Source organism: Podarcis gaigeae (assembly GCF_964106915.1).
Source record: "Podarcis gaigeae genome assembly, chromosome: 5".
NCBI classification, from domain to species: Eukaryota; Metazoa; Chordata; class Lepidosauria; order Squamata; family Lacertidae; genus Podarcis; species Podarcis gaigeae.
The window spans coordinates 57,069,086-57,096,078 of record NC_139681.1 but is presented as its reverse complement, the minus strand read 5'-3'; the positions used below and the strand labels follow the sequence as shown (position 1 = coordinate 57,096,078).

At 43.4% G+C, this 26,993-nt stretch overlaps 1 long non-coding RNA gene across 1 annotated transcript in view; it reads right to left on the bottom strand.

Moving 5' to 3' along the window:
• Nucleotides 1-2,419: 2,419 nt before the first annotated feature.
• Nucleotides 2,420-26,993, bottom strand: part of LOC310844222 — a 399,653-nt gene continuing 375,079 nt past the window's right edge. Inside the window, exon 3 of the long non-coding RNA XR_014564010.1 lies at nucleotides 2,420-2,434. This is a non-coding gene — a long non-coding RNA (uncharacterized lncRNA). The remainder of the gene's footprint in view (nucleotides 2,435-26,993) is intronic.

The window sequence follows — 26,993 nt, the reverse complement described above, 5'->3', positions numbered from 1 at the left end:
CAATGTGCTGCAGCTACACAATCAATCAATCAGTAGCTGAACTGGGTTCCACACAGTCACAAAAACAAAACAAAAAGAGCCGCAAAAACAAAAACGCAAAATAAATAGCAAAAAAGGACAGACCTCAGTGGTAACACTCAAAACGGAAGTGTGGCACTCAAAATGGAACATGTTGAGCTTACAAAAAATGTTCACACTTACTTCCAGGTTTGCAGTGTTTGGGTTCCAATTTGTTTGAGTAACAAGGCATTTGAGAACCAAGGTACCACTGTACCCAATTTGAAGGGCTGTCAGACAGCAGACCTCTATTTGAAGAGCAGATTCTGTTGAAAGGTGAAGAAGAGAAGCCTTGAAACTGCGCGTCAAGAGTTAGCACCTGGTCAGGTTACCTGGTCAGTCTTCCTCGTGATGATGCAATGGATTGTAGTTCTAGTTACATTCTAGCAAGCGTTTCCAAATCTGCACCAACACAGATAAGTGCAAATGTAAAGCAAATCTGAGCCTTCTTTGGTCTTTTCCCCCCCTTGAGTGAGGCATTACTTATTGTTTTAGGAAGTCCAAAAGTGGCCACCCTAAATTGACCAGAGCTAAGATGAAACTCCAACTGGAATTTATGGTAGTGAATCTGTGCAATTTTATTTCCATGCTGAGCACTTTGAGGCACTTTTGATATGACAACTTCACTCCTTGTTCCGCAATAGCTAACTGGGGCATGTCTAGCAGCCAATGCAGAAAGACAGCAGAGAACCTTACTTGATTTATGTGGCCCACCCGCAAAGTTGATGGGCATTGCCATTCAAATGGTGTGCTTACACCGTGTCTTCTGATCAATTATGTGGGGTGGTGTTTCCCTGCCCCCCAATATTTTATTCAAGATGACACCCCTGATCTGGCCCTTCTCAGGATAGCCACCCTGACTATCATCATAATCGCCTCCTCCACCACCACATTTGTACAGTGCTCACTGAGCAAAATGTTGAATGCACTTTATCTCAGTACAGTAGAACCTCGGTTGTCAAATGTAATCCATTCCGGAAGACCGTTTGACTTCTGAAACGTTTGACAACCGAGGCACATTGGGCGGTTGGCAATTTCAATGGAGAAAATGGAGAAACATGTCTTGGAAGCCATTCGACTTCCTAGGTGCATTCAAAAACGGGAGCATTCACTTCCGGATTTTCGGTGTTTGGGTTCCAAATCATTCAGCTTTCAAGACGCTTGGAAACCGAGGTTCCACTGTAACTTCTACAATGGCCTTGTAATATGAATCAGCATTATTGCTTCTGCTTCTTCCCACACACAGAAAACTCCCGATTTATGAGGTGATTACGTTCAAAGGCCTTTAAGTGAAATTGTGTATACTTGAAAGGCCAATCCTGGCTCAGAGTGCATACTCTGAGTCCTTGCACTGCACACAGCATCTTTAATGGACCTTTTCTCTCCTCCCCACCCCCCAAATCTAGCTGCAAACATGCCAAATTGCAAAGCACTTGAACTGCATTTGCACTAAAACATTGCTGTCTAAAAGCTCATGGTTGGCTTTAAAATCACAAGATTTAAAAATACTGCAGTGACAACTTTTCATTTGCCTTCTGGTTCATTGTAAGCGGGCAGAACTGCACAATTCAGTACATCACATGAACAGATGTGACACTTTCCCCTGGGAACAGAATCGGCTTCATAGCAGGAAAAGGCAGCTGTCCTGTGGCAGCACTGGAGGCAGCGGACCATCAGCCCTGTCAGGGATGAGAGGCGGGTTAGTCAAGCCAACTTGCTTCCTTCACTACTAAGGCCAAGTCCTGAGGTGATACTCTTAGGTCACAAGACAGGAATCGGCTCTCCAACATTTCAACACTGACATATAAACATGGTGCTTTTTTGACACCACACAATTTGCAAGTTTTCAACCCAGGTAAGTAACTATAGCAGAAGCCAAATGAGGAGTACTTAGATCTTGGATACAGTTAATATTCTTTGCTTAATCTATTGGCACTTTCCAACCTTATTGACATTTATGGACCACAAGCCAGTGACAAAAATATATATATTAGTTTTAGGTCAGAATAATGGTCAGGGGTCCCTTTACCTTTACATACTGAAACATGGGTGGCACTGTGGGTTAAACCACAGAGCCTAGGATTTGCCAATCAGAAGGTCAGCGGTTCGAATCCCCGCGACAGGGTGAGCTCCTGTTGCTCGGTCCCTGCTCCTGCCAACCTAGCAGTTCGAAAGCACCTCAAAATGCAAATAGATAAATAGGTACCACTCTGGTGGGAAGGTAAACGGCATTTCCGTGAACTGCTCTGGTTCGCCAGAAGCGGCTTAGTCATGCTGGCCACATGTACGCCGGCTCCCTTGGCCAATAAAGCGAGATGAGCGTCGCAACCCCAGAGTCAATCACGACTGGACCTAATGGTCTCAGGGGTCCCTTTACCTTTATCCTGAAACCCCAAAGCAAAACTCAGTAATTTTCTCAGAGGAAAGATTCTGTTTTTTGGTAAATCAAGTAAGCTCTTACATATAAGAAAATATACACAAAAGTGCATGCTGGTTAACATTGCCCTACTCCCGATGGCAACAAGCTACAGAACAGGGCAAAAGCCTTGCAGTTGCATTACCAGAGCATTTACTGCCTGTGATGCAGATCCCTCTACCTCTGAGAGAAGCAAAGCAAATATGTTAGCAAATACGTTAGCATGGACACATGCTGAATTTCCACACAGGTAAAGAGCTTGGAACCAGAGTAAATTGGTTGCACTTAGTTCCCATTGAAAACAGTGGGACTTCATGCCTAACTTGTTTTCATTCCCAGAAAGTGAAATCTGCTTTGATAAATAATTCTGAAATAGGGCCTGGAGGGCTGGAACAGAAATGGATAGAAGCCTGTCCTGTCTAAAAATAAAGCCATGCTGTATTATTATTATTATTATTATTATTATTATTATTATTATTATATTTATTAACTGCATGGTTACATATAGTGAATAACAAATTAAATAGTGGGAAGCCAGTACTTTGCTTTGAAAATATGTCATTCTTATGGCATGATAGTTAATCATTGTTACTAAGTGCATTTTTTTTCATAAGAAGTTAATTATCTTTCAAAGCCCAGCCTTGCCTTACATCTTGCACAGATGATAAGTGTAAATTCATATTTCTGGCACACTTGAGTGGCCTGTGGATCGGTAGGGTCATTCTGCACTGTAATTTTGTAGGCCCAAACTGCATTCTAGCACTTATGTACTGCACCTGCAAGTCCCTTTCAACAGCAGGATCCACCCCCCACATAACTGAGAGGAGAAGAGACTTGCTGGGAATGGGGTATGAGATAAGTGCATTGCTGCCTTTTGAACCTTTTTAAAAATAATATAAAATCTGGTAACATGGGCCTTCCAGCCCCGCAGTGGGAGAAGAGCACGGCTTCAAATTAGTTGAAACTGAATGTTAACGAAGGATGCTGAGGATAAATTTGTTGGTGCTACCCCCTTTTAAAGAGGAAGGGTAAGAGCTGCTGTGCTAAAAGACCTCCATGGCTTCTAAAAGATGGTTTTAAAAAGAAAACAAAACAAAAGGAGTGACCATAGAAGGATAAATATGTCTCCAGCTGAGTGGTGACTAACTTGCGGCTCTTCAGATGCTGTTCAGTTACAGCTCTCATCATCCCTCCCCATTGGTCATACTGGTCTGGGGCTGAAAGGAGTTGGAGTTCAACAACACCTAGAGGGCCACAGTTTCCCCACACCTCCTTCTGCCATTCTACCAATTCCAGTGCAAATGTTGGAGGCACAGGCTGATGGAAGAATTACGCTGAGCACAAAATAGGTTTCCTATGTAACCATGATACAGGCCAGCATATCTTAAAAAGAGTCAAATCTCTCAAGGCGCTGCACTATTTCTGCCTGGACTTGATACATTTGTTCTGCTCCTCCACAACCCCATGAGGGAACCTAGCCACTTTTGTCCTCACAATGCAATAGATAGGTGTAATGTTGATCTCTAGCCATTCGCCCCCTCCCCAGCTGTTTTTTTTTTAATAAGATATTTATTAACATTTTCACAAGTTTTATAAAACACAAAAATCACACAAAAAAGACACAAAAAGTTTAATATGAGGAGTGATTGGATCACTTATGGAGACTTGGTGGTGAAAGAAGGAGGAAAATGGAGATTGAAACCATATGAGCAAGTAAAAGAATATGTATATGATTGGTTGCACTATCATCAGATAAGTGATATCTTTAAAAAAGAGGTGAAAGAAAAAGGCTATAAAGAAAAAGACTCGAAATTTCAAACAGAAATTGTTAACAATGATTGTAAGATACTTTCAAAAATGTATAAAATTTTACTGGAATGGCACACGATGGATGAGGAAGCCAAAGCAGTAATGATTTATTGGGCCAGAGATGTAGGATATAACATAGATTTGGAAGATTGGCAAAAAATATGGAACGAAAATTTAAAGTTTACAGCATGCATTACGTTAAAAGAAAATGTGATGAAAATGGTTTATAGATGGTATATGACACCAGTTAAATTGGCAAAAATGTACAAAACTAGTAACAAATGTTGGAAATGCAAAGAGAAAGAGGGCACATTTATTCATATGTGGTGGGAGTGTAAGAAAGTGAAGGGGTTCTGGGAAATGATATATAATGAGTTTCTTTAAGAAGGTGTATTTAAGTACCTTTTTCATTTCATTATAAATCTTCTCCCAGAAAGCCTTAATCCTTGGGCACGACCACCAAAGGTGAAAGAATGTTCCTTCTGTTTCTTTACATTTCCAGCATTTATTGTCAGACAAGTGGTATATTTTTGCAAGCTTGACTGGGGTCATGTAGCACCTATAAATCATTTTCATAATATTTTCTTTTAAGGCATTACATGCCGTGAATTTTATACCGGTGGTCCATAACCGTTCCCAGTCTTCAAACATAATGTTATGACCAATATCTTGTGCCCACTTGATCATAGCTGATTTAACTGTTTCATCCTGCGTATTCCATTCCAACAGCAAGTTATACATTTTTGACAAATTCTTAGTTCTAACAGTTCTGTCTCCAATTTCGATTTCTCCACCTGAAAACCATTTTTCCTATCGGACTTAAACACCTCCATTATTTGATAATAATGGAGCCAGTCTCGCACTTTATCCTTCAGTTTCTCATAACTCTGCAATTTCAGTTTATCCCCCTCCTGTTCCACAATTTCCCAATATTTCGGCCATTTAGATTCCATATTTAATTTTTTCACAGCCTTTGCCTCCATTGGGGATAACCACCTAGGGGTTTTGTTTTCCAGCAAGTCTTTATACCTGATCCAGACATTGAACAATGCTTTCCTGACAATATGATTTTTAAAAGCTTTATGAGCTTTAACCTTGTCATACCACAAATATGCATGCCACCCAAAGGTATTGTTGAACCCTTCTAAGTCCAAAATATCTGTATTCTCAAGAAGTAGCCAATCCTTCAACCAGCAGAAGGCTGCTGATTCATAATAAAGTTTAAAGTCTGGCAGGGCAAACCCCCCTCTTTCTTTAGCGTCAGTTAGTATCTTAAATTTTATTCTGGGCTTTTTGCCCTGCCAGACAAACTTGGAAATGTCTTTTTGCCACTTCTTGAAACAATCCACCTTATCCATAATTTGCAATGTTTGGAACAAAAATAACATTCTCGGCAAAACATTCATCTTCATAGCTGCAATTCGACCCAACAAGGAAAGCTTCAGCTTTGACCAAATTTCTAGATCTTTTTTCACTTCTGTCCAGCATTTTTCATAATTGTCTTTAAATAGATTCAGATTTTTAGCCCCCTCCCCAGCTGTTTTTAGGCAGGCTGTCATTTTGCTGTTTGTTTGTTTGTTTGTTTGTTTGTTTGTTTGTTTTTCTTAAAGTGCCACTTTACAGTTAAAGTTCATAGTTGAAAGCTCGTTCCAGAGATGGACATGAATTTGTGATTCAGAGGCCATAGCCAGATGTTAAAAGGATGCACATGAGAATAAAAAGAGGTAGCATGTTCACTGGCCACGGCCCCCAATGTCCGCATCTGGACCAGCTTTACCCCCTCCCCCTCCTCATGTTGACATTAAAAGTCTGAAGCTGAGTTCTTAGTGCAGTTGGGTGAAAGTGCTAAGAATCTTTGCAATCAGGGCTCCTGGAAGTTGGGAGAGGGCCTCCTCCTCACTTCATTCCCAAAACATTCTTTGAATTCTTCAACAGGGCTACTGTCACCAGCCAATCAGAACTATGCACCGTTGACATCAGTTGCTAGCTAGCAGAACTCAGTTCAACCTTGGGGGTGAATTAATTGTTTGTTTAAACAGACCCTGGTCAGCGCACTTCCAGAGTGAAGATCTGAAGCGTGTTGCATAATCGGTAAATCGCTAGAAAGGATTCATAGGATACCAAAATTACAACGATGTCTCAAAGAAAAACATGCAAGGTTTGAGCTACTCAAAACTTACTTTTGGCAAGAATGGAAAGATCACTAAATCAAGATCAGAGCTTAAAAATCCAAGTTACTACAGGTAAAATTTTGCACATCAAACAAGATGTATTATCATCGCCTTTATCACATTCCAGGATCACACCAAGAAATAGAACCCAGGGCAGGAATATGCATGTGAGAGGGCTGAGACAGCAGCTGGTTCAGTTTTAAAAGGCTTCCTATTGGGTTCCATGGGACAAAGTAAATAGGTTACATTCCGGCAGGAAGCCTTTCCCAGCCCCACCTAGATATGCTGAGGATTGACCTTGAGAGCCACTGCCACTGAGCTACAGCCTTTCCTGTATGTCTGCCCTCCAGAAGCACCACTATTGCTACCCACATGCCCTCCCCCCCCCCACCATTATCCCACTCACTCTGTGATGGTCTAACAAAGATGCACATCATTCTGTGCTAACACAGCCAGTTGCAGTTACCAAATACCCAGCTGTATGTTAAATTTATTGTTTTTCATTGAGCTCACTTTTCCTTTTTTAGATTATTTTAAATAATCTTATGCCCTTTCCTCCTGTGTTTTAGAACCATGTATTTTTGTAACCTGAAAGGGGCAGAGAAGACTTAAGAGGCTGTTTCTATAACTCCAGGTCAGCTATAGGAAACGACACAGGGCGAAAGAGCAGACCCACTGAAATTCCTGGACTTAAAAGTCCATTGATTTCAGTGGGCCTACTCGGAATGTGATTGATGTTGGCTATCCCTCAGTGTATTTATACGATGACAGCCAAACAAGCATTGCATCCTATACTTAGTAAGGTGAGGGATAGGATGGGATCTTAGGAATGGCATGAGAAGTAGCTGTGCCCTTTTACCAGAACAGGGACCATAATCCTATGTGAAACTTGGGGGAAGTTACGTATAAAAACTTGTCTGTAAAACACTTAGTAACATAGAATTGTAGAGCTGGGATTTGTTTTGTTTGTGTTCCATAAAGGACAGATTGTGGTAAAGAAAAGAAAACTCGGCTCTTAAAAAAAAAATTAAAAACAGTAGCCCCTAAAATATTACTTAAATAGAATAAGCTTAGCGCCTACATCATTCTGCTTGATGAGGTCTAGTTGTGGCCCAAATAGTCTCATCTTCCCAAGCAACAATTCTAATGGAACATTACCCCACTCTCCATCCAGACCGTTCCTTCTATGGTATCTGTAGCTGTTTTTCATGCCTCGAAGTTGGCATGAGACCAGACACCAAACCAAACGCCTTTGGTTTCCTGATTCTTCCTCTGGGGCCTCTTTTATAGCTAAATCTTTAAAAGAAACTGCAAGAGAGACAGCTTTGTCCCCAGGAGGCTGCATTTTTATGACAGCAATATTGCCACTTGGAAAGCCCACAAAAGGGATATCTTCTTTCTCATGTCACAAATGATAAAAGCAGGTTAATCAGGCAGAGACCATGCCTCACAAAAAGTGTTTCCCCTCGCCAGGGTGGTCTTGCCTTGGGCTCACCTGCCAGTCAAAAGCGTGGCGTGGGGTGCTTTGCACATTTCTGCAGCGTCTGATGCAGACCACCACTAGAGGCAGGATACTGGGCGGAAGAGGCTGTTGCATGGATCCCAAAATGGAGCAGTAATGTAAACCAGCAGAAAGTTTTTTTAAAAAGGAAGAAGTCTCGATAATCGCCAAAGTGAATGAAAGGATTTTGACCCTTTGGCAGTTTCTGATCTCTTTTGCCTGTCTTAAGTTTGGTTAACTATTTATAGAGTGAAAGAATGTCTCCAACTCATAAACAGCGGTTTCCATAACTACTTCCCACATCCAGCACAAGCTGCAGCAGAGCAGATTCATACAAACATCCGGCTTCATCTGGATTTGGGGTGGGTGGGGGTCATGGTGGGTTGTTTATTAGTATTTCAGTTTTCACAATCAGCAGTTTCAGGGAGGGTGATGAAAGGCAGCTGAAAGTTTAACATGAGAATGCTGACGAAGCTGATGGGAAGGGATGGTGGGTGTAAGTATGTGAGAGGCAGAAGAGATTAATGAACAAAATCTAAAAGGGCAGCTAGCCAAACTGGAGGTGACTCAAAACTGGACATGAAAGCAATTAATGTAAATGTCTTCTATTATGTAAACAGCAGCCTTGGGAATCCTGACCAGCCTGGGACCACAGGCAGCAGGTCTGGATAAAAATACCCACCGCCAGCATTGGCATTAACAGAAGATTCTCTCTCACTGCAAAGAGCAGCTTGCTCAGGAGCAATTTGAATGGGAACCTCAGTAGCACAGGATGGGTGGGATTCTAACCTAAAGTATCATCTTCTCTTGTGCATTCCCAGCCAATTCCTGCACTCTGCCAGAGAGAGCCTCCTGCAGATAGCATCTTATCAGGAGGTCCTTCGGCATAATGCCGGAACTGGGTTTTTAGGCTAGTGAGATGTACGCTTTTGGAACAGCTTGCCATGGTATAACGGACAGGTGCTGTCTCTATTCTATTCTATTCTATCCATCTTTTAAAGGTGCTGTCTCTATTCTATACTTCCTGTGAAAGACTTTCTTCTTTCCATAAGCCACTTAAGTGGAGATGTATGTTTTGGATTTGAAATTTTCTTTTATATATGTATTTTTTAATTGTATTTTACTATATGCAATTGTTTTAACAGTTTTTATAGATATGAATATATATACATATAGTTCAGCTCTAACTGAGCCAGAATGTTGATGTGCATCTTGCTGAAGGAGATGTATAATGTAAGGGCAACATTTTCACTCTAACTGAAATCTGAAAGTGCCTCTGCTCTCTGTCTGGGTTCCTGATCTAGAGAAGACCTGCATGTCCAAGCCCTGCTTCCGGAGGCAGATAATTTTATTTGGGCTGGTGTGCAGGATTCAGTTTCAGGAAAGAGAGAAACAAACAAGAGCCAAGACTCTTGTCTAGAGGAACTGTGATGGATGAGGAGAAAAATGAAGGCAGCATCATTTGCCTTTCCACACAAATTCTGCTTTCGTGCAGTACATGTAGTTATTATATTTGTGGTGTGGTATTCAGATGCCTCTTTCCAAAGGGGTGCTTCTATTGCAGATGACTTGGTTTTCCCCTGCACTCAGTTCCTGCTTTCACACCACTGCTCACCTGTTTGGAAGGGAGTGGTGGCTCAAATCCAGCCCTCCTTTTCTCCCTCCAATCTCCACCTTTCCCCCATTGTAACAAGCCGTGCTTTTTTTCTGGAGGTACGCGGGGGTACGCATACCCCTAAACATTTTGTGAATCTAAGCTTGGCCTCATTGAGGGGAAGTATTTCAATAATGAATAGGAAAATGAGAGTACCCATAAACATTTTTTTCTAGAAAAAAAAGCACTGGTAACAAGTACATTTGCAGCACTGAGGGATTGTTGCTGAGATTAATCACCTGGAACTATGTGCTCAGCAGCCCCACCCTTGAACTTGTATATCTCTGTTTAAGGGAGGGGTTTCTAACAGGGACTGGATTTATGATACCTGAGGATTGCTTCGTAAGCAGATAACTTGATTTCTATCTACTTGATTGCACTTGACGATTGGCTGCTTAATGCATAATGCTTAATGCATAAAGTGGCACCGCTGAAAAACATTTTGCTTGAGGCGCTGTGTGATGCAATATTAAAGGTACCCCTATAGCAATGGATTGGCAGTGTTTCCTCCACAGATAGAAGTTGTCACTTCACCTCATACGTGTGTGTTGCAGCCCAAGTTTCCCACACTATATAGTTTCCCTGTACAGCTTGTTCTAACAGGTCTCTGGGAAAGCTAGTACACTGGGTGGATCATTTACTGTACTACATTACCAGATTTTTTGTTGTCGTTTAGTCGTGTCCGACTCTTCGTGACCCCATGGACCAGAGCAGGCCAGGCACTCCTGTCTTCCACTGCCTCCCGCAGTTTGGTTAATCTCATGCTGGTAGCTTCAAGAGCACTATCCAACCATCTCGTCCTCTGTCGTCCCCTTCTCCTTGTGCCCTCCATCTTTCCCAACATCAGGGTCTTTTCCAGGGAGTCTTCTCTTCTCATGAGGTGGCCAAAGTATTGGAGCCTCAGCTTCAGGATCTGTCCTTCCAGTGAGCACTTAGGGCTGATTTCTTTCAGAATGGATAGGTATAGTACATTGTATATAATGCATATATCATATTGTTGGTGTCCGCCAATCTCGAGAGACAGTGGAGTGCACCTTTAGGGGTGAAGACAAACGGCTGTATTAGCAGCACCGATGTGACCTCCCTGGGGCACAAACCTGGGCCGTGAGTATGGAGGTCCTGGGCTGCTCAGATGACAAGACCCCCCTCCTGGCTTCACTGATGTGGTCCAAAGATATGCAGCGTGATATGTTTGGCTTTAGCTTGGCTGCAGGTGTTGCTGGAAGGAGGTACAAAGTACCATTTAACCCTCTTAAGGACTCCACGCCGAATTGGTATAGGGTTTATTCATTAGCCTTTTCCTTTCCTGAAGATGTCCCACAAGGCAGTGGAGGTTGAGGATTAGAGTTTTCCTTTTCCTAGAATCCTAGATGGACTACCTTCCCAGGTTGACAAGCCCCACCTGCTCCTCACTTCCCTCTACAGCAGGTGCAGAAACTGCCTTCTTGACCATTGGACCTACGATTGATCTTGTCTCCTAAATCCACTGTTGCCTGTCCTCAGGGGAAGTCCTTAATTCACTGTGGGTTTAAAACCCATCAGTTGCTTTCACTTGGTTTAGCTGGCCAGTTGAATCCGTTCCCTGGGGTGTAGCCTCTGTCACTTGCTGACAGCTTCTAGGAGCCGCAGATGAGAGCTGAATGCAGGGTAAGGACCAAAAGTGGACAAACTACCCCAGAAAGACCATGACGAGTCTCCCATGAGAGGTGCTACCCCTCCCCTAACACCCCATACACTCCATATATCATATGCACACACACAAGTAAACAGAAAGTTGTCATCAAGGACAGGTAAGACCTGAGTGTCAACACTACAAGAAAATGTACAATTGAGCAATCTCTTAAGTAGCTAGCAGTGATGCTATTAGTACTGCAATGTAAGAGAAAGGGTGGGAAACCTCAGGCCCCTGGGCCGAATCATCCCACCTTTATTTGGCCCTTGAGACTCTCACCAGGCCACGCCTGAGTGTTTTTGGCTGGTGGGAATGTCTCTTTGAACTCAGATAATGACTCTGGCTTGTCTGGGGGGAGGTTAGAGAAGAGTGCCCAAGTGCGCTGAAACGAGCCTACTGTACAAATGTGGCCCCCAGAGTGTTCCAAAAGGAAATGTGGCCCTCAGGCTGGGAAAAAAATCCCCAACCCTCCTGTAGAGAATGGAAACACCAGTACAACTTTATTTACCTCCAAATATCTGGTCACCATGAAGAAGAGAGAGGTTTAGAATCACACAGCATGTAATTGCAGGACATGGCACATGAATGTAGACTAAATAGTTCCAGAATAATGGGTGGGCGGTGGCTACAAAAGGTCTCAGGAATAACGGTGCTGAGATAGTTCTACAACATCCTCAGAGCAGGCCTTGTTCACTGCCATTTTGTACTGTGCTTTGTCTCCTTCAGACTGTTCCTTCTTGTGCTACTTACTACTACAAGTTTAGGACAAGGGAATGTTGTGTTCCCATTAAGTGCAGGCATGTTGCCTTCCAGTTCGAAGGTCATCTTGCAGTGAATTTAAGAATGAGATTCAGCAGGCCCCATTTCTCATTTTCTTTAACTATCTAATCCCCAGTGCATTCATTGAAATTAATCGGCATGTGAAGTGTGGCTGATGGAGTCAACAACATTTGGTTTCCCATCCCGCCAAACTGTTCATTCATTTAACACGATATTTAAGGATCACAAGCAAATTGATCAGTTTTCTTGTGGAATTTATATATTCTGGATCCTTGCTGTATTCCGATTTCCACCTCCCTCTCACTGTTCCCAATGATGGGAAAGTTTTACCATCTGAGATGTGCTGAGTTATTAAATCTGCTGTATTTAAGCACTTGTTTAGAAACCCCTTGCCTGCCATGCTCTGAAATTTATTCTTTTTTACTTTCTTTTATTTTTTACTTTATTAATTATTATTATTATTATTTATTATAATTATAACAGCACACATAATTATAGCACAAAATAAATGAGAACATAAAAATGTAACCTAATAACATAAAAAGAGCCTGCTGGATCAGGCCAATGGCCCATTCAGTCCAGCATCCTGTTCTCACAGTGGCCAACCAGATGCCCATGGGAAACCGGCAAGCAGGCCCTGAGCCCAAGAGCCCTCTGTGGCTTCCTCAACGACTTGGATGATAGACTCAAGGGCATCCTTATCAAATTTGCAGATGACACCAAACTGGGAGGGGTGGCTAACACCCCAGAGGACAGGATCACACTTCAAAACGACCTTGACAGATTAGAGAACTGGGCCAAAACAAACAAGATGAATTTTAACAGGGAGAAATGTAAAGTATTGCATTTGGGCAAAAATTGAGAGGCACAAATACAAGATGGGTGACACCTGGCTTGAGAGCAGTACATGTGAAAAGGATCTAGGAGTCTTGGTTGACCACAAACTTGACATGAGCCAACAGTGTGACGCGGCAGCTAAAAAAGCCAATGCAATTCTGGGCTGCATCAATAGGAGTATAGCATCTAGATCAAGGGAAGTAATAGTGCCACTGTATTCTGCTCTGGTCAGACCTCACCTGGAGTACTGTGTCCAGTTCTGGGCACCACAGTTCAAGAAGGACACTGACAAACTGGAACGTGTCCAGAGGAGGGCAACCAAAATGGTCAAAGGCCTGGAAACGATGCCTTATGAGGAACGGCTAAGGGAGCTGGGCATGTTTAGCCTGGAGAAGAGGAGGTTAAGGGGTGATATGATAGCCATGTTCAAATATATAAAAGGATGTCACATAGAGGAGGGAGAAAGGTTGTTTTCTGCTGCTCCAGAGAAGCGGACACGGAGCAATGGATGCAAACTACAAGAAAGAAGATTCCACCTAAACATTAGGAAGAACTTCCTGACAGCAAGAGCTGTTTGACAGTGGAATTTGCTGCAAAGGAGTGTGGTGGAGTCTCCTTCTTTGGAGATCTTTAAGCAGAGGCTTGACAACCATATGTCAGGAGTGCTCTGATGGTGTTTCCTGCCTGGCAGGGGGTTGGACTCGATGGCCCTTGTGGTCTCTTCCAACTCTATGATTCTATGATTCCTGCATAACTGCCTCCAACTGTGGAGGCCGAGCATAAGCATCACAGCTAGTAGCTGGTAATAAGATGTATTGTCCATAAATTTGTCCAATCTTCTTTCAAAGCCATTCAAGACTGGTGTTAATCATAACTGAATCATAGATGCCAACGTTTCCTTTTTTTAAAGGGAAATTCCCTTATTCTGAATAGGATTCCTCGCAAGAAAAAGGAAAAGTTGACAGCTATGAACTGAATAAACAACAAAACCATCATTTCCCCCAAAAGTCAGTTTTACTTGCAAGTTCACCCTCACGGATACACAAAATAGTTAGGTGGCTTAACCAGGGCTTTTTTCAGCTGGAACTCACCGGAACTCAGTTCCAGCACCTCTCAGGTGGGTATCATTATAAGAGAACAAGGGAGGCCTTCATGGTGGAGTTCTGGCACCTCTTTTTCTAGAAAAAATAGCACTGGGCTTAACCATTCTTGCCTCATAGTAGAATTCCTGCAGTTTTTGACAAGTGCCAGCTAGATTGCTGAACCTTCTTTTGGCTTCTGCCACAGTTCACATGGAATGAGCAAAATATCTGTAAGCATATTTGCACTTAATTGAAAATTTATGTATGAAGTAGACATTTAATCACACAAATCCTACCCAAAGCAATGGCTCATACTATTCCTAATATCCCTGTTTGTTATGATCTTTGTCCATCCCACTTGCCTATGTGTAAGGAACTCTGGGACTTCTAGTTCTTGACAGAGCATGTCCCATGCGGAAGCAGAAATCTCTCTGGCACAAGCACACTCTTTCTCTGCTAGAAAAGGGCTTGGACCGGCAACCTGCTGTTCAGAATGTCCTGCTAATTCTGCTTCTGAATGGCTCCAGCAAATCTCACAAGATCTTGGCAGAGAAATAAGTTGCCATAACCTACAATTCCGCTTCAGTTTCTCCCCTCATGGTAATGGTCTTCCCTTGATCTCAGTAAAGTGTACCCCTCCCCACCCACTTGGGTCTGCACCCAATTCCACCTTTTCAGTGGTGAGGGTCTTATTAAAACCAAACAAACATGGCAAACCAGTTATTCACAATTGCCCTTTGCCCATGTGTTCCTCAACTACTGTGTAATGATTTCTCAACATGTTGGCAGAGGGGAAGGAGGACTTGGAGGGTATGATGGAAGGCTGACATTTCATGTTTTATTGATGGAGTACTTTTTCCTGATGGGTGAGGGCTAGTGGGGTTGGGGTTGGGGCCGGGGGAAGGAGAAGGCTTGGAGGAAAGCATTAATATACAGCTAAAGTAAATGGCAGGAGATGGATTAGGAGCTGGTTGGAAATGTGTCAGAATGCAAGAAGAAAAATGAACAGCTGCCTGAAGAAAAATGGGCATCTGATGAAGGACATAAGGCCTGGTGGAAGAGAGATACACAAAGCTGGTGACACTGTTTGGGAAAGCCTGATAAAGAACAGCTGGGTCTGGGCAGAGAGTAGCACTGGAAAGGGGAAATAAGGTGGGAGGAAGGATGTGAGGGGCTCAGAGACTGATTCCTTCTTTATTTTTATTTGTCTCCGACCCTCTCACAAATTAAAACTGGAAAATGTAATCCAGTCTTTTTCTCTAATGTTCTTCTTACCTCTGAGGGTTACCACCTTTCTAAATTCTGGTGGGTATTACATACCAATGGCAGGAGTGAGTTTCCCAGCTCCTAATATAATTAAGCATTGATGTTCAGCTCCCTGGCTTGCACACCCTGGTTGAGTGGAGAAGAAAAAACACTTATCAGCTGGCTACTATGGGTGAACACTTTCTGTATTCATTTATTATTTTACCTGACTAATTTTTGTGTGTTTGTCTTTTCTATTTTAAGCTTTTAAGTCACACAGTGACTCTTTTGATGTAACAAGCAATGAATAAATGAGCAAAAATAACGAAATAATAACAATAATTTAATATGAATAAATCTTAAGGGTTGCCGCAATCACCTCTCTGAACTTCTTAACAGTGTAACTGGTGCTTGGCATCTGTGGTATAAGTATTAGAACAGTTAATAATAACAATAGCAAACAGTTTAAAATAATAAAAAGTTTAATAATAATCAGGCTATTATCCCAGATCCAAGCCCTTTCTTTGAATCATGTAAATTCCCTTTCATTCCTCATACATACACCTTATATACTTACACCTTTGGGCTACCTTTGAATGCTATTGTTCAGTTCCAGGGCCGGCCCTACCAGTAGGCAGAATGAGGCAGCCACCTCTCCCGTTCCTGAGAGTGAGATGTGGCAGTGGCACACTGATGGTCACATTGTGCCTTGCGGTGTGTCCTACACTCTTAAAGCCAGTCTGCTGGCCTCAGGTGTGATCACTGCAGGCTGGTCCAATAGGGCAGATGGGGCAGTGGGCACCATCCTCAATCTTCATTCTTCCAAGCTCTCCTGCCTCCTTAACCAAAGGGGTAGCCCTTGCAGATTGCTTTCTCCTCCTTAGTCTCAGTTTTGCCCATGTATTAGGGAGGAAGACGGGGACAAAATCAGAATTACTTGGTTCTGTCTGTCCTTGGCTTTGGCTACTTCTACTGTTGGCCTTCTTGCTTTTTGCCTCACTGATCCCAGCATGCACCAGGCACCATTGGGTGGGGTAGAGGAGTCTATCCGGTTGCCAGAGTCGATGTAAGATTCAACTGCCAGTCCGGTCAGTTTCTATACATGGGACAGTTATGGCAGAAGGCAGGGTGCCATCTTATCCTTCATTTCAGACAACAAAATGTATTGGGCCGTCCCTATTGTTTGCTGTGACAGAACTGATAAGCTCTCTGAAGGTGAAAGGAGGCTGAATTCTCCCCACCCATTTAATAGGGTGGGAATAAAGAATGTATCCCAGATTTAGTTTTCCTCCCTAGACAGGAACTTGGTGCAGTCAAAGCAGATACTGCCCCCAGCCACATGTTTGCCACTGCATGTACAGTGCCCAACCCAATGCCAGAAACTTCTCATCCTTCATTCCCACTACTGTATGCTGAGATTCGGTGCTGGGAACTGCGAATCTTTTTCCACTGGCCACCTTCTGTATTTGCATTACCTTCACTGGATCAGAGCATTCTCTGTCTTCTTCCTTCTGCTCATTCTAAGCACACATCATGCTTTCCCAACAGCTGCAGCCTGGGCAATGCTTGTCCTCCTAAAATGTGAAACGAGTTGAGTTCCACAAAAGTTCCCAGATTCCAGCAGGCTATATTGGTTCACCTCTCCTTAAAGCTCTTGGGATATGTATATATTACAGGGAAACGTGGTTTGTTGGGAAATTAAGCACAGAGCTTTAATTACAAGAAGTATATTTAGATGCCATCAACTCAGATACTTGCAAGCTTATAAATATGGAACACCGTTTCAGGGAGCTTTTCAAGATATCTCATCAGCTCTTGGAAAAAATACACAGGAATATTAATTAGCACCTATCTGGCAATGAATGTTCTTTGCTTCATTTGCTTTTCTTAGAACACGGTTTCTGATGGTGTTATCCTAGGATACGCTAGACTGAGTCTGCAATTCACTGCAAGGTTTCTATGCCTCTGTTGGAAACTAGGAAGGCAGCACAAACTCATGACACTGAACATGCTTTCAGAAACATGTCCTAAGTGTGCATATGATTACAGTCTCAGAGTCAAACAAGACTTGACATTAAATGCATAAACATAATTAACATGGGGGTTTTTTTGTGCCCTTTGTTGCAGGGGTGGGGGCCCAGTGCTGCAAATGAGACCATCCCTTGAAATTTTAGTCACAAATTGGGAGGGGTCATTTTGTCATAAGGGACGTGGGTGGCGCTGTGGGTAAAACCTCAGTGCCTAGGACTTGCCGATCGTATGGTCGGCGGTTCGAATCCCCGCGGCGGGGTGAGCACCCGTCTTTCGGTCCCAGCTCCTGCCCACCTAGCAGCTCGAAAGCACCCCTAAGTGCAAGTAGATAAATAGGTACCGCTTTATAGCGGGAAGGTTAACGGCGTTTCCATGTGCTTCGCTGGTGCTGGCTCGCCAGAGCAGCTTCGTCACGCTGGCCACGTGACCCGGAAGTGTCTCCAGACGGCGCCGGCTCACGGCCTCTAGAGCGAGATGAGCACGCAACCCTAGAGTCGGACATGACTGGCCCGTACCTTATTTTGTCATAGGAAACTGCCTTATACTGAGTTGGCCCATTGCCCCGTGTATTGTCTACACTGACTGACTGCAGTTCTGCAGGGCTTCAGGTAGGGAACATTCCTAGCCCTAACTGGCGATACTGGGAATTGAACCAGAGACAATCTGCCCTCAAAGCACATGGTCTCCAGTGAGCTATGGCCTTTCCCTGTAAGGACTGTGGCAGGCAGAGAAAGAGTTAAGATTCCCCTCCACACCCACCCACATGGTCTGGAGCCTCCCAGGCCTCCCTGCAGCTGCTATGTATATCAAAGCGCACCTTAATGACATTCATGCAATTAACATCATGGCTAGTTTGACTCTTCTTGTTGTAAACTAGGAGATTATCTGGTCTAAGCAGGCTTCCAGGCATTGAACTGGAATTTAGAAACTATAGTAAATTAAACAGACCAGTTTGCCTCACCTATTGCTTAAATGCATAAAGACACGTTAAACAGAATCAGCCAGAATAATAGAATCATAGCATTGTAGAGTTGGAAGGGATCACAAGGGTCATCTAATCCAACCCCCTTGCAATGCAGGAATCTTTTTGCCCAGTGTGGGACTCGAACCCGCAACCCTGAGATTAAGAGACTCATGTTCTACAGATGGAGCTATACGGAAGTGGATTCCAGAGGAGTATTTATCCTGATTTGTTTGCATAAAGTTTGTGGGGTGGTTATAGGCTATCAGCTGCTTACAGAACATTCGTTTTGATTTGTTTGCAGTAAGGTTATATGCAGTAGCGGACAACATGGTGGGGCTGTGCCACTCACCTGACCTCCCTAAGGCTGAATCGCTGCACATACTGGCACAGGGAGGGGCAAGGCTGTGGCAAACTCAGCATGGTGCAAGAGCACTGGTGGAACAAACTTGATGCTCCTGAAAGCATGTTTGCATCTCTCTTTTTTTAATTTAAATTTTATTAAGTATAAATTAGAAAACATACATATTTACAACAAAAGAAAATACAAAAGAAAAAGAAAATACATGTTTGCATCTTACCACCACCTCACCCCTCCCCATCCCAGGATACAGTCGGAAGGAGGTCAGGTGAGTGGTATAGCCCCACCATGCCATTACACTGGGTCAAGCAATTGCTATCCAGTACAATTGCTTTTGGAAGCCCGTTTGATACGCAAGTGTACCAAATCCACCTTAGATGTTCAACCTGAATTTGTCTTCGAACTGTGATAATGCCTCTTACTTGTTTGCATGGAGGATGAAGAGATAAGTGTGTGTTGATAGAAACCTCTGATTTGTGCGTGACTGGAATGTAGCCTACAGCACAAAGGTAGGAGTCACAGCTCTTACCCCACGCACTTTTGCCTCTGGCCCTGCCCAGCTAGCCAAGGGCAGGACTGTAGGTCAGTGGTGAAGCATCCGCTTTGTATGCAGAAGGTTTTGGGTTCAATCTCTAGCCTCTCTAGGGCTGAATCTACACAGATATTTTAAAAACACTATGAAAATGCTTTTTAAAAAGTTGTAAAATATATATGGAATTTGCCATTACCTCATCAGCACCATCTAGTGTCACATTTGTATCATGCACATAAAGCACACTTAAGGCATTATATTTGCAGCTGTATATCTGAGTCCTAAGTAGATCCCTCTGTCTGAAATCCTGGAGAATCTCTGCCAGTCTTTGTAGACAAGATCAGTGGAGACTGATCTACTAGGGCAAATGGGACATTGCCTCACCACCTTGATTATTTCAAGCCTACCAGCCTTCATAATTACAATTAGTCCAAAAGAATGCCCTTGCTGTCTGCTTCCTTCTCCTTAGTCTCAGTGTTGGCCTAGTAGAAATCAGCTGTTACTTTCCCACTGCTTTCCCACTGCTGCTGGTCTTTTAGGCCTCACATGGCACTAGGGGTGGGGAATAACCCACCTCTGCACATTCTGAACGGCTGTGGGAAGACAAAGTGAAATGCTGGGGTGTTAAGGAGTCATCACAACAGGTGGTTCCTGTGGTTGCTTTGCTGCTCACTCCAAGTTTGCTGGGGAGCACTTGAGAGGGTGTCAAGTGCTCTTTTGGTCTGCACCCCTCAGCCTAGCTTCCTGGTCCCCCCAATTGGTTGACATTTATTTATTTCTATACCACCCTTCATCAAAAGATCTGAGGGCACTTCACAAGCTAGAAATGCAAGACAAAAGCACAAATGAGTAGTTAAAACAGAGACACCAAAACAATAACCACCCCCTCCCACAAACACATTTGAAAGGTTATAGAATATTAATCAGCCCAAGGTCTGGTTGAAAAGGGACATTTTTGCCTAGCACCTAAAATATATATAAGGAAGGCGCCAGGCAAGCCTCCTTGGGGAGAGTGAGGAGCCACTGCAGAAAAGGCCCATTCTCATGTTGACACCTTCTGGATGTTGTGTGGAGGAGGCACATGAAGATGGGCCTCAGATGACGAATGCAGAGTCCAGGGCGGTTTATATGGGGAGAGGTGGTCCTTGCGATCCTGAGCCATTTAAGGGCCACGCTTGATGTGTACAATTAGAGATCCAGCTTTAAGCTTAGGTCATGGAATAATTCCAGTAATACTTGCCCATCCTATGTAGGGAGTGGCACTCTGCTCCTCCCCTGAAGTCCTCCCCAAAGCTCAATCCCTTTTTGCTCATGTCAAGTGGCAGTTTCCTACCAGCACAAAAGTAACAGTACTGTATAACATTTTGCTTTACCAGAGCAATTGGATCTAGTTGTGGCCCTGTCCCAGCCCAGAATGTGCAAGTCAAGTGTAGGATTGCTCTGCTGGTGAATTCGTGGTGTTGGTGAGATTTGAACCAGAGACTGACTGGCTCCGGTATGCTATACCAACTCTTAGACTTAGAACAAAAAAAAAAAAGAGTATCTCCAGAGATTATGCAAATGTTGATGTGGCTGCCTCTGGAGCAAGCCAGAGCTGTTTCTAACAGTGTTCCATACTCCACAACAATGCTATCTAACATCTGTAAACCACATGTAAGATCATGACACGAACTGGAATGGCCAAGGCCCAGAGAAACCATCTTTGGCTGTAATGTGCTGCTGCTTACCATGTGCAGAGACTAGAATCCTTCAGTGTGCGCTGCAGGCAGGCCTGTGTTATGTCTCGCATGCCTGAGAAAGGCTGGACTACTTGAATCCAAAATCTACTGCATGCTAGAGCACTGGCTTTATTTGAACAGCAGGAATGGCACGGAGAATGTCCCTAACACTCATCATTCAGTTAGAAACTTTGGAAGTGTTTTGGCGAAAGCGAGAAACCAAAGGGAACACAGTTCAAAGATCCTGGGTGTTTAGAATCAAGGTGTTCATATGCAGATAGTTTGTTCTTCCTCCCCATGGCTCCTCCTCCTTATCCTCTACTCTTAGTTATGGATCCGTTCTTAGCTACTGAGAACATTGTGCCTCTCCTACTTTTCTTGATCTCTTGTCAGCCTAAACATTTTCACAGTAATTTATTCAGAATTCAGCAGATGAAAAAAAAAAGTGTGCCAGTGCCTTGTGTAACTAACTATTCAGCCAGTGAGGCTGATTTTTCCTGGTTCCCATTCACATCGCATCCTGCTCTCCTTTCCCTCGCTGATGCGCATGTGGCTCTAGTTTGGCACAGTGACTGGCTGGCTCTCTGCAATGAACATGTGTGGAACTTCCTTCCTAAGGTCTGGGTGGAGATGATTATTAAAGGGACAGCCTCGCCTTTTGAGATAACTGACAAAGCCAGTGGATCTCTGCAGAACAAAGGCCTGTTTGTTCCATGTCAGGCACGCATGCACACACACACACACACACACACACACACACACACAAATATCCACAAGGCAAGTTTGGATAAGTCCATTTTGGGTGCAAATGTGAAGCAAAGGCAAGCTGGAGGAAGTTGGTTTGAGATTCTTCAAGGAATTTAACTAGGTGGGGAGGGAGATTTTGAGTGTGAAGAGAGATTTCTTAAAACCCATTGGATTCCTCTTATGACAATTTAACCCACAGCTCTCCCCCCCACCCCCAGCACTATTCAGCTGGAGGCTGGCTGAACAGTTTCTCTCTCTGCCATTCCCCCTCCCCTGCTCTCCGGCTGCATCCTTTGCTACATCCGGGCCAGGAGGTGAACTTCCTGGTTGCCCTAGAAACAGAGATGAAGGCCAGATTCAGACAAAGCCAACCAAAAAGTGCCTCTTTGTTGGTGGCTGAGCAAGCTCCGCCATCCAAGTCACTCCCTCCCGCCTTTTGGCGGATTAGCGCTGTGTGTGTGTGTGTGTGTGTGTGTGCGCGTGTGTGTGTGTGTGTGTGTGAAGAGTCAGATGGAATCTTCATGAAAGAGGCTGACAGTTGGTAGCAAGCAGTTGCAGGGGGCGCCTCAGGGAAATGTAGCTAGGCAATCTTTCTATTAGCTGTGTAGGTTATGAAGAAGCAACAACACACTATACACTGCTTTTAAAAGAGTTAAAAATGTAACATTTTAATGTTTTCTTCCCCACCCCCCTTTTTTTCTTCCTATTCACAAATTTCAATCACAATGTTTGGGATCATTAAGGCATAATCATAGGGGGAAAGTGGGGAAGGAGAAGGATACTTTTATGCAAACATTTAATCAGCTGTGAGCCGTTTCTCTGCATCCCTTCCTTTAGACCACCTTGTCTCTATTTTGCTGTGACATGCGCTCCTGCATGTACCCATGCGCATTGCCTGGTGCTGGTAAAATGGCAGCAGAAATCAGCAGCACCTGTATTTGCCAGCGATGTGCCATTGTCTCCTATCCGTATGTATTGTCATTGCATGCAAATGTACATGCAATGTATGCAATCTAATTTGTTAGTGCATTGGTTTCTTCTCAGTTCTTTTGCCCAAAAGTTCATGGACAGAGATAGAAACTCTTAGCAGCTGATCCACCAGCTAATGCTGATGGTGTCCTATGATTTGTTGATGATTCAGTAGGATTGTTTGTTATCCTCCATTGTGGCCACGGCGAGAGAGCAGGGGAGCTGTCTGTAGCCCTGCATTGTTTTCAATGGGCATAATTCATTTAACCTCCTGTTTGGCAGCCATGGCATTACTCTGGAACTCAATTTCAAACTGACCTGCACAAGCATAGGATTTCAACTAAGCTCTGTTCTTCCCCTGCCATGCTCCAAACACCGTTCTTTTTTCTGTTTGACTGGTGGTGTGGTGCCAGCAGAGTGCATACGCCAGTGTAATGAAACAGTGACACAACGGTATTTCAATGCCAGCGAAAACCCACTATGCCAAGGTAGCTTTCTGATCTACTGAGGAAAAAGGATTTTAGTAGAGATGCTCTTCTCATATAGACCTAAGGATAGTGCTTAGTGCTTGTGATTTATAGTGCCCCATATGGACAGAAGTGACATCACTTTGAATCAAATAATTCCATTCCTAGGAAAGGAATAGAGTTTTCTAACATCTCTGAGTTGTTTTTTTGCTGTCTTAGCTGATCAAGGTTCCTGAGTGAGATCTTCAAAATAAATGCTCCAAGCAGAGTGAGATATTCAAAACAGATGCTCCAAGCAAGGTTTTTTGTAACTTTTACGTCTTTAGACTGTGTCCTACAGCAGTGAAAACCTAAAGTAGTTGACTAGTGGGATGTAAGGGGTGTTAGTAGAGGGGTAGTACCCCTGGTGGGAACGTGTTGTGCTCCTTCTGGGGTATTTTGTCCAACTTTGGTTCTCCTTTGGAGACAGACGAATGCCAACAACAAAGCTGATTAGTTAAATTATTGTTTTTTAATGCCTGCTCCCCCCCCATATAAATCAAACTTTTATTTAACAATTTCTTTGTTTACCTCTGGGGTGGTGCTGTGGTCTAAACCACTGAGGTTCTTGGGCTTGCCGATCAGAAGGTCAACGGTTCAAATCCGTGCAACAGGGTGAGCTCCCGTTGCTCTGTTCCAGCTCCTGCCAGTCTAGCAGTTCGAAAGCACGCCAGTGCAAGTAGATAAATAGGTACCACTGTGGCGGGGAGGTAAACAGCATTTCTGTGCACTCTGGCTTCTGTCACGGTGTCCTGTTGTGCCAGAAGCGGTTTAGTCATGCTGGCCAGAAGACCCAGAAGTCTGTGGATAAATGCTGGCTCCCTCGGCCTGAAAAGCGAGATAAGCGCCACACCCCACAGTCGCCTTTGACTGGACTTAACCATCCAGGGGTCCTTTAACTCTGGGGTAGTTGTAGCTCAGTGACAGAGCATCTGCTTTGCATACAGAAGGGTTCACATAGCTTGCTTTCTTTTCTTTCTGACTCCAAATGTTTATTAGGCATTACAGATATAGACCATCTAAAAACATCCATATACAAAATTTAAAAAATATATACAAAGAAGCAGCCATATAAGATATATGGTAACAGAAATTTTCACTGCAATGTCTTGCCGCTAAACCATGCCATTCACCACTCTAAGAGACACTATTGACAGAACCTCAGCCACCCTTGCAGTTACCTCTAGGGTAATATCAGACAGGTAGAATCTGATATTTTCATTGTGCCATGATGTTAAACTACCCAAAATGGGGGATAACACGCATTCACGTAGCTGGTTGTACAGTGGACAGTAGAAAAGAATATGTTCTACAGTGTACGGCACATTCAAATAACGTCCGCAATGTCTATCATTTCTAGGGATGTTTAAGTATCTGCCCTTAACAAAAGCTGAGGGGAAAACATTCAGTCGGGCTAACATAAATGCCCTGCGTTGGGCTGGAATTATTAACTTTGAGATATAAGTGATACTGTTATCAGTTGTATTTAAACCATAGAACTTGGGGGAGCAGATTTAATTGATAGCTGACTCAATGTTTTGTTTTTCAATATCCCTTAATCTAATTTGGATATTGTGATAAATATATTGCTCACTAGAATTATACAATAATTCCAAGCCAATACTAATAGATCTAATTTTGCTGTGTATGAGTTGGAGCCATCTGGATTAATAGGAGTCCTTAAGTAAATCGGAAAACAGACTTGAAGGTTGGGAACGGAAATGGCAACGCTGCCAGTGAGTGTTTTATAGTGCTAGTCCACGCCCAGTATTCCATCATGTGTATACCTAATTCTGGCATAGCTCAGTTGGTAGAGCATGAGACTCCTTAATCTCAGGGTCGTGGATTCAAGGGCCACATTGGGCAAAAGATTCCTGCATTGCAGGGGGTGGACTAGATGACCCTTGTGGTCCCATCCAACCCTACAATTCTATGATTCTTTGATTCTAGCTGCACGTAGGGAAGACAAACACCCCTGTCAGAAACTAAAGAGCCCCAACTCCTTCCAGACAACACAGTAGTGTGGGGATGATTAGGGAGGCAGGAGAGGATATATTATTTAATCATATCCTTCCTAACTTGCTCTAGCAAGTTCCATATTCTAGCAGACTTCCAAACACACACCCCTTTTAAATTACGCAGTGATCAGCTTGTTGCTGACTCATCTGAGTCTTACTATTAAAGATTCCTTCCTGGTAAAATCCCTTCTAATCCCTCTTAAAAAGAATAAACACAAGAATCTGATTAATGTTAATATAAAAGTAGTTTACTCACAGATTCATTCAGGTTCACAGACATATCCCTGAAGGCAGGCCTAGGTTACATAACAACTAGAACTATTCCATAAAGAAGTTAGTCCCAAATGACTGCAACTATGCAGTCACTTCTCCAAACACACAGCAACATACAAAATGGAAAAGACACACTGATGAGAACATGGAGGCCATGTGCTCCTCCATGCTAGTACAACAGACCAGACCCTCTTCAAGTCATATGTTGTGGAAGTCTGTCCCAGCTCAGGAGGAAACAGGAAGTCTTCTCCTGAGTGGTACAAAACATCCCCTAACATGTCCACTGTAGGAATGTTGTACTTGACTGCAGTTTTACATCCCACAAGTAGACAATGCTGAGCTAGATTGACCAATGGTCCAACTAGCTACAAAGCAATTTTTCTATTCAGTAGTTTTTGCACCCACAGGGCTTCAAATACTTTTGTGTTGATATGTCAGAAGAGGTGAAGAGCTAAAAGCCACTGGAAGGTGAAGCTAGATGTAATTCTGTATAGGCAATTAACATGTTTTTGTATTGTAAAAGTGGGGGGAAGAAAAACCCAAGCAGTTTCTGAGCCATACAAGTGAGGAGGAAATATTTAACTCCCTCCCTCTTTTTCTCCCTGCCAAGATCCCAGTAGAAACCTCTCAGAAGCTGCTATTTGCATTTCAAGGGAAGCACTAATTTTGGGACCTGTGTAGGAGGTGGAAAAGTATATGCAGGGGTGGGGGTGGAGAAACCACGCGTCTTTAAAGAGATAGCTGTATATTTATTTATTACATGCATATTTTTTGCTTACAGTCTATAACAGCCTTTCCCCTGCCCAGAGGAACCAGATTTGGGTGAGCTAGTCTAAAAGACCTTGAAAGCAGCTTGCATATTGAAAACACTCCAGACACAGTAAAGAGAATGATTGAACACTAGCAGCACCAAAAGCAGCATAAAACACAATGAGAAATCAAGGTCTAAAAATCAGGAGATCTAAAATGCCTGATGCCAAAAGGACATGGGTCCCTCTGGAAGTCCTATCTGCAGGATGTATGTGTGATTCCCCTTATGGCTCTTTCAAAATGGGCCTTAACACCTTCACCTTTCTAATTTGTTTTTAGTGGAATATTGCCATGTATAATTATAACTGCTGCTGTTTTAAGTTTTAAATTGTGAACCACCTTGAGAGGGCCTTTGGCCCTGAAAGGTAGTATAAATCCTCCCCAAATAATGCAGAACTGAGGTGCCACAACAGAGGAGAAGGAGAAGGATATATTTATGCTCCACCCATCTGGCTGGGTTTCCCCAGCCACTCTGGGTGGCTCCCAAAGGAATATTAAAAACACAATAAATACATAAAATATTAAAAACTTCCCTAAACAGGGCTGCCTTCAGATATCTTCTAAAAGGTAGTTGTTTATTTCCTTGGCATCTGATGGAAGGGCGTTCCACAGGGTGGGTGCCACTACCGAGAAGGCCCTCTGCCTGGTTCCCTGTAACTTCACTTCTCGCAGTGGGGGAACCGCCAGAAGGCCCTCAGAGCTGGATCTCAGTGTCTGGGCTGAACGATGGGCATGGAGATGCTCCTTCAGGTATACTGGACCGTGGCCGTTTAGGGCTTTAAAGGTCAGCACCAACACTTCAAATTTTGCTTGGAAACATACTGGGAGCCAGTGTAGGTCTTT